The sequence below is a fragment of the Acinonyx jubatus genome, chromosome A2, assembly GCF_027475565.1.
Source record: "Acinonyx jubatus isolate Ajub_Pintada_27869175 chromosome A2, VMU_Ajub_asm_v1.0, whole genome shotgun sequence".
Lineage (NCBI taxonomy): Eukaryota > Metazoa > Chordata > Mammalia > Carnivora > Felidae > Acinonyx > Acinonyx jubatus.
Window position 1 is genome coordinate 86416511 of NC_069383.1, and position 8843 is coordinate 86425353.

An 8843-nucleotide genomic window follows, 5' to 3' on the forward strand; every position below is an offset into this window, starting at 1 on the left:
CAGACCCTTAAACTGACTGAGCCACCCATGCTCCCCTTGAAATATTTTATTTTTATGCAATCTAGAAAGACATTCTTCTTTTAAATTAATGGTAGAAAAATCAACATATAGTTTTCACCTTATTTGTTTTAGATGAGATTGCTTTTATTTTTATTTATTTATTTATTTATTTATTTATTTATTTTTAATTTTTCATTTAATTTTTAGAGAAAGAAAGAGAGAGCATGTGTGTGTATGAGTGGGGAAAGGGCAGAGGGAGAGGGAGAGAGAGAGAGAGAGGAAGAATCTTAAGCAGACTCCATGTCCAGTCGGGACCCCCACATGGGGCTTGATCCCACGACCCTGGGATCATGACCTGAGCCAAAATCTAGAGACTGACATTCAACCAACTGAGTCACTCAGGCACCCCAAGATGAGATTGCTTTTAAAAATGCAATGTCAGGGGCGCCTGGGTGACTCAGTCGGTTGAGCGTCGGACTTTGGCTCAGGTCACAATCTCGCAGTTTGTGGGTCTGAGCCCCACATCAGGCTCTCTGCTGTCAGCGCAGAGCCCGCTTCAAATCTGTCTCCCTCTCTCTCTGTCCATCCCCCATTCTCTCTCTCTCTCTCTCTCTCTCTCTCTCTCAAATAAACATTAAAAAATAAAAAAATAAAAAATAAATAAAAATGCAATGTCAGAATCACACAGTTACAGAAACCCCTTTTCTTAGGAATAAGGTTTAAGTCTCTGTTCAAAGTCGCTTCTAGCTCCCTCCCCTTGCAAACAAGCTCCAAGTGACATCTCACAAATGCTTGCCATCCCATTATGGTAGAAATGGGGTTGGCATGCTATTGTGTCATTGGAGGGGAACTCTTAATCGGTTTCTACAGAAGTTACTAAGTTAACAATTTGAGAACAAAAGAGTTTTTGTGTCTTCTTGAGATTTAAATAAAGGTGTCAATTTTTTATTTTAGAAACTCTATAACTCAAAGTATACTGAAGATTATTTAAAAGGGTCAGCTGGCTTCAGCCATTCAGGAGGAACATCAGCGAGAGAAGATGTCCCTCAACACTAGAACTTGAGGGGTTTTAAGGCAGGTGGGACACGTGAGGAGACCCAGTCTCCGTGAGGTGAGAGCAAGACAATGGATTCTGATACCTGCTGGATTGTGCCTGGCCCACAGCGAGGTGGTCACCAGCTGTTTAATCCCTAAATAAGTAAACTGTTACTGGAGAAATAATCATTGTATACTTTTTGGTTATTTAAGTGTTCCACAAATTTGCCTCTGGAACTGCATCTGTGAGTTGGCTGACTGGGCTAAGGGAACTCAGCAAACAACTGCCCTCAGAAGATACAACGTCTATCCCCAAGGTCCAGTAAAATGAGTTAATGTATCAGTTCCTTCTCTCCTGCATTGGCTGGCGGTCTCTTGCTCCATATTCAATAATTCCTGATTCTTGCATCTCTAGTAAATATTTGCAGCAATTAGTTCCTAAAAAAAATCCCCAGGGGCGCCTGGGTGGCTCAGTCAGTTGAGCATCCAACTTCAGCTCAGGTCATGATCTCACAGTTCGTGAGTTCCAGCCCCGCATCAGGCTCTGTGCTGACAGCTTAGAGCCTGGAGCCTGCTTTGAGTTCTGTGTCTCCCTCTCTCTCTGCTCCTCCCCTGTTCACACCCTGTCTCTATCTCTCAAAAATAAATACACTCTGGGCGCCTGGGTGGCTCAGTCCGTTAAGCAGCCGACTTCGGCTCAGGTCAAGATCTCGCGGTCTGTGAGTTCAAGCCCCGCGTCCGGCTCTGTGCTGAGCGCTCAGAGCCCGGAGCCTGTTTCAGATTCTGTGTCTCCCTCTCTCTGACCCTCCCCCGTTCGTGCTCTGTCTCTCTCTGTCTCAAAAATAAATAAACATTAAAAAAAAATTAAAAAAATAAATAAATAAATACACTCAAAAAAAAAAAAATCCCCAGTAACAGAATCTATGTAATTTAGAAATAAATGCAATATTTTCAAAATACAAATTGGAAGCTATGATGAAAGAAATATAAAGCATAAAAGATGATTAAAAATCATAAAAATAAAAAACACTTATTTCTAAAAATAGAAAACTTTGCAAAAAATTTTTGATTTGTAACTTAAATACGCCCTCTGCTGGGAATATCTAGTTTTGCAAACTAAATGTTAAACCGAAATCTGAGCTAACAATTTGAAGAGCACTTTTCTGCTCTCAGAGACAATTGCTATGTACAGCTGTTTACTAATTTGGTAGACACTATACCCATAGTATCTCACCCATCCTGGGACCATGCTGACTTCTGCCTAGTAGAAAATTGAAGAAGAAATGGATTTCTAAATATTATTGACAATGTTGGGGCCCCTGGGTGGCTCAGTCAGTTGAGTATCTGACTTCGGCTCACGTCATGACCTCATGGTCTGTGGGTTCGAGCCCCGCATCAGGTTCTGTACTGACAGCTCAGAACCTGTGTTCTGGTTCTGTGTCTCCCTCCCTTTCTTTCCTTCCCTGCTTGTGCTCTCTCTCTCGCTCTCTCAAAAATAATAAGGCTTCATTGTGTATTGCTATCTTAATACCTTTTAAAATACAAATGTCTTTTGTAAGGAATATTTCCAAGGAAGGAGATTCCAACAGTAGTGGGATGAAGTATTTCAGAATAAATACTTCAGATGAAGTATTTCTAAGAACTATCTCAGAGAGAGAATCTAGTGAGTGAGAAATCAGAAGACAATACTCAGTTTTCCCACAATTCTATCTAGGTGCAGGCTCTGAGTGTCCACATGCAGATGTTTTTTAAAAACGTGGAATTTCTAAAATATATTTTTCCTGAATTTAAAATAGTATATAGCGAGTAAATCTCTTATTGCACAGATTTCCAAGTATTTGATCAATTAGTTCATTTACTTCAAACCTAAAATTAAAGTTTAAAAAATACTTGACTTCATGGTCTAAAAAAACAAAACCCACAGCCATTCTCTATCTCGATGTTTGTACCTCTTGCACTAACAATACACGTAGGTTTGCGTGGAAGCCATATTAGATACTGGTTGCCCATGAGGGAAAGAAAAGACGAGCTTGCTGAAACATGAGAACATGAACCATGAAGGAAGAGATTATTTTCCTGACAGAACTATGGTGATTGGTCACAGTGATTTCAAATACATTTTTTTTTAGTCAGAAAAAAAAAATCTTAAAAAAAAAAAAAAAACAACCTCATGGGAATCCCAAAATATATCCAGATAAAAGCAGAGCTGCTCTTTGATGTTGTAGGGGGAGTGTATAAGGGGAAGAAGACGAGCTCTCTTCTTCCTGATGCCCTTTCTCCAGCTATACAGCGTTCCTTGTAGGCGTCGTTAGAACCCTGGGATTCTGCTAACAGAAAACCAAACCAAACCTTTGGAAATCTGTCAGTATGCAATTAGGCACACACAGGGCTATCTGGAAACCGAACCTGAGGAAGAGGGTTTTATGACAGTGCTAGCTGGGACAGAGACCGGCCCATCTAGGAAATGGGGTGTCCAGGAGACCTCATGTACGTGGCCAGAGGCAAAAGGGCGCTCAATCCAGGGAGACCAGACGCAGGTCTGCAACAGGCCAACCAGCTGTACCTGGGATGAGAAACCAGCGCTTCCCAGTAATAAACGCTTTTATGCTCCCTGTGTTTTCTTTATTGCTTTCTAGTTTATTTGCTAATAGTATGGGAAAGCAAAAAAAAGGGCATTTTTACTACAGTTAGACCAGCATTTCAGTTAATATATGAATATATATTTTTATATATAAATATATTTTATATATAAAATATATAAAATATTTTATATTTTATTATATATAAAATATAAAATATTTTATATTTTATCATATAAAATATAAAATGTATAAAATATATGAATATATTTTTTCTGACTATAAAAATAACATGTGATCTATGCAATTTGGAAAATTCAGAGAAAATACAAAGAAGAAAATAAAACTCAACCATCATCCTGCCAACCAGAAATAACCTCTAAGAAAATTTTTAGTTTCTTTCTTCAGTGCATATATTTTTAACAAATTAAATTTTAAAATGATAATTGTACAAATTAAAATCAGGATTATATATTGTTGTATATTCTTTTTTTTTTTTTGTATATCTTTTTTTTCCTTGGCTGGTCATTATGTTGTGAACATTTTTCCATGTCTCCCCAAAATTCTCAAGCCATCATGTACTGAGGTTGGTTGATAATCTATTGCAAAAAATAGTACCGGGGTGCCTGGGTGGCTCTGTTGGTTAAATGTCTGACTTCGGCTCAGGTCATGATCTCACGATCTGTGAGTTTGAGCCTTGCATCAGGCTCTGTGCTGACAGCTCAGAGCCTGGAGCCTGGTTCAGATTCTATGTCTCTCTCTCTCTCTCTCTCTCAAAAATAAAGATTAAAAAAAATGTTTTAAAAGAAGAAGAAAAAAATTAGTACCATAAATGTTTAATAATTTCTAAATGGTTGGCCATTTGGGTTATTTCTAACTTTTTCCCAGTATTAAAAATTATAGGATATAATATTAATTTTTATTAATAATGATGAATGTACATATCTTCATCTCTATTTTTTCAGGATAGATTTCTAGAAGAATATAGAATCAGAAGGTGCGTCTTGAAGCTCTTCATACATATCTCAAAATTGCTTTCTAAAAACGTCTTATCAATTTACACTCTTATTAACAGCCAACGTGAGTGTCCATTTTACCTTGCCAACACTGAGAATAGTAAAATTTTTGATTTGACAGGTGGAAAACAGTAATTCATTTCATCTATATTTTGTTTTTGTCAGTGGGGTTAATTTTCTTACATTTACTAGCCACTCTGGACTAATTGTGTTCCCTCAAAATTCATGTCTTCGTTGTGATGATATTTGGAGATGGGGCCTTTGGGTGGTAATTAGGGTTAGATAAGGTTGTGAGAGTTGGGTCCTCATGATGGGATTAGCACTGTTATAAAAAGAGACACCAGACAACTTGCTCTCTGTCTCTGCCATGTGAAGACACAGTGAGAAGACAGCCACCTGCAAGCCAGGATGAAGGCCATCACCAGAACCTCACCATGCTGGCACACTGGTCTCAGACTTTCAGCCTCCAAAACTGTGAGAAAACAAAGTTCTGTGGTTTAAGCCACCCAGTGTAATGGTACTTTGTTATGGCAGCCCAAGCAGACAAAGACACTAGCCATCTCTGATTTTGCATACACTTTACTTGTCCTTTATTGGGACAGACTTCATTTAGATAGGATTAGGGAGGCAGATATATCAGTGTCCAAAGAGAGAACCCCAGAGGAATGATAAATTCAGAAAGACAGAAACAAGGCCACTTGTTGAATCTCCATTCATGTCCCCCAGTCTCCCCTAGAGACCTTCTCAGCTACAGGTATAGAGCGTTTTGTGATTTAAAACAAATAAATCATTTCAACAGTTAGTCCATGACCTAGTCTCCTAGTCCATTCGGGCTTCTGTAATACAACACCATAGATTGGGTGACTTACAAACAACAGAAATTTATTTCTAGAGGCTGGGAAGTCCAAGATCAAAGTACATGAAGATCCTGTGCCTGGTGAGAGCTGATTCCTGGTTCATAGACGGCCATCTTCTCAAAGCGCCCTCACATCATAGGTGGGTAAGGGATTTCTGTGGGGCCTCTGTTATAAGGGAACTGGTCCCACTCATGAGGGCTCTGCCTCATGACTTAATCACCGACAAAGTCCCCACCTCCAAATACTATCACATGGAACATTAGGTTTCAACAGATGAATTTGGGGAGACCCAACATTCAGTTGATAGAATGCTCTTATCACTTCTTTCTTTTTCACAATAAAATCTAATTATGGTGATTCTTGAAGATTTGAACCTAGACATCAATTTCCTTTGGTGTATGTGAGAATAGCTGTCCTATGTGTGACCCCACTGATCGTTGGAAGTCACCAAGCTGACTGGCCATTATAGCCCCTCTACCCTCACTGTGCTACTCAGACTCTCCCTGAAGTTCCAGAAGCGTTGTGCTCTTGAAAAGAACAAACTTCTTAGAGACACAGTGATCACTTCTGGGTCAGAGGTAATTTTCCTTAATTTATTAAATATGTAAATATATTCTAGACCTGCATTGTCCAATATAGTAGCTACTATTTACACATGGCTATTGAGTATTTCAGACATGGTGGTCCAAATTGAGATGGGACGTAAGTGTAAAATACACATCCAATTCTAAGACATAATGTGATTTCACATTGAGTCCATGTTGAAATGATGATATTCTGGACAGATTGTTTTACTAAAATATATTAAAATTAACTTCACCAGGGCTAGCTCAGTCAGCTGAGTGTCTGACTTCAGCGCAGCATCTTAAAAGTGGATCTTAGAGGACATGCTTCAATACCGTTGACTTGGGACCTTGCTGGCAGGGGATGACTTCTTATCTACTGCCTTGATAACTTCAAGGGCCATCACTGTCTCATGTCCCACAGCAATAATGGCTTGGAGGCAGGTACTCAGAGAAAGTCTCTATGCCCATGGGCTTGCTGGGGACAGTCTGCACAGTGGCAAACACACACACACACACACACACACACACACACACACACACATACACACACACTAAATTAAATTAAATTAAAAAATAAAAGTGGACCTTTAACCCCTGTCCATCACCCCAGATGGTACCACATGGAGCAGAGAAAAACTGAAAAACCTTATCAGAATTCAGATTTTTGAGCAAACAAAATGATTCCTGCTGTTTTAAGTCACTAAGTTTTATAGTTGTATTACATAGCAATGGATAATTGATACAGCAAATAGAAAATGACTATACAGCCAAATGAAACCTATTATTCCATCCATCCCTAGCTACATACATTATGAGAAAAAACACCCAGCCATTACTCTCTTGTAACTTCTTATTATAGAAAACTTCAAACACAGAGAAAGTAAACAAGAGTATAATGAACCCCTGTGTACCCATAACCCAGTTTCAACAATCACCCCATTCCGTGAGACTTCTAAGTTGTTCATGTTAACAATGATTTTAAAATAACAACATATTAATGAAAGCAGGAAATGGTAGACAAAATGGATGAAAAGATGCAGAATTTTGATTGGAATGTATAAAAAAAGACTGACATTCTAAAACTGGAAAACACACTGTTTGAAATTAAAAACTCATTTGATATATTTAACAGTAGACTGGATACAGCATAAAACGGAATCAATAAACTTAAAGACAATCAGTGAAAAATATCCAAACAAGTACAAAGAGAAAAATAGGGAAAAAACAAAACAGAACAAAAAAACCAAACCTAACATATTTGTGATTGGAGTCCCAGAAGGAGTAGAGAGAATTGGGTAGAAGCATTGTTTGAAATGATCCACAATTTTCTAAAACTGATGAAAACCGTCATCAATTAGAATCAGTAGCCCAGTAAGTGAAGCAGGGGTGTTGTTTTGTTTTGTTTGTTTTGTTTGCTTTAAATCAGCCTCCATGCGAGGGTTTTCAGGGAAATGATATCCAGGTTTTATTTAGGATAGGTAGGTGAAGTTCAGAAGAGGTTAAATACACAGAGAATCCATGATAATATGTGTGTGTATGTGTGTGTGTGTGTGTGTGTGTGTGTGTATACACACACACACACACATTCCAAAGCTTGTAGAAGATGGGTTTTGGAAAATAGCCAGTCCTGGCAAATTGGATTAGATGAATAGCTGTGCAGGAATATAAGGCACAATGAGATTTATCCTGATAGTCTCCTGGGGTTAGTGGGTTAACCAGGTTAAGGTGGGAGTGTGAGCCCCCAGAAAACTGATCTCTTGCGCCTATTGGTAACATGGTAGCAGAAGTGAGTGAAGGACTCCTGAGAGTCATGAGAATGTCACCTTAGGCCAAGGGCACTTCTGAGGGCCTCTTTCTTCTGGGAGCAAAGCAACCTGGTAGGCTGGTGAGCAAAGGATGCTTTCACCCAAAGGAGGAGCCAGGGATTACTCTGGCAGCTTCTGAGTGTTATGGAAAGTGGAGAGCAAGATGAGGAGAGGCTATCACTTCCCTGATGTTCCCTGACCCTCAACTCAAGTCCATTTCTGCTACCTACTCCACAGCCAACCTGGACTGAGTCATCACTCTGCCCTAAATCTTAAATACAAATATTCCACTTCCTGATCCCTACCTCCTACTTTTCCAGTTCCCTCACTCAATTACTCCCTTTACACCTCTTCACTCCTTAGGAACCTTCACTTTCTGCCCATAGATCAATCTCACATCCTACTCTCATTTCCCACCCAGTTCCTTGGCCCATCAGGCACTCTGAAAAGCTTAGTTCCTTTGCCGCTGCCCTTCCATACTATATGCCTGGCAAACACCTATCCTGGTTGAAATCAACTCTTATTTCTGTATCTACATGTGGTTTACTGACTGCTGCTTAAGAAAAATCACACAATGGGGAAGATGAGTACCATGCTCTCCAGATATTTTTAAATATAATTGAAGTAAAACATGAATCAAACTCATCAGAAAAAAACTAAAACAATACAGATCTATATAGAACAAAAAATTAGGGTTCTCTCCTAAAACAAACATTTGCTGTCAATAGTGTTGCAATATGTTCTATGCATGTGTTATTGTTTTAACTGTAGATAGATATAGACAAATAAATATATGAGTAGAGTCAATTGTAGACACCTCTGGGACAACTTGCATTTTTTTCCCCTTCTTTTTAAATGTGTCTTGGAGGGCTTTTCTTTTGAAAAGGTACACATATACTTTATATACTAGCCCATTCTCTCATTCATATATAAGTTCTTTATGATTTTCACTATAATGAATATACTTGGACAGCTTTCTGGGTAC

The 8843-nt window shown here is 38.8% G+C and overlaps 1 protein-coding gene across 4 annotated transcripts in view; it reads right to left on the minus strand.

The window, feature by feature from the left end:
• Nucleotides 1–8843, minus strand: part of FBXL13 (F-box and leucine rich repeat protein 13) — a 208570-nt gene that overhangs the window by 198175 nt on the left and 1552 nt on the right. The window lies entirely within an intron of this gene.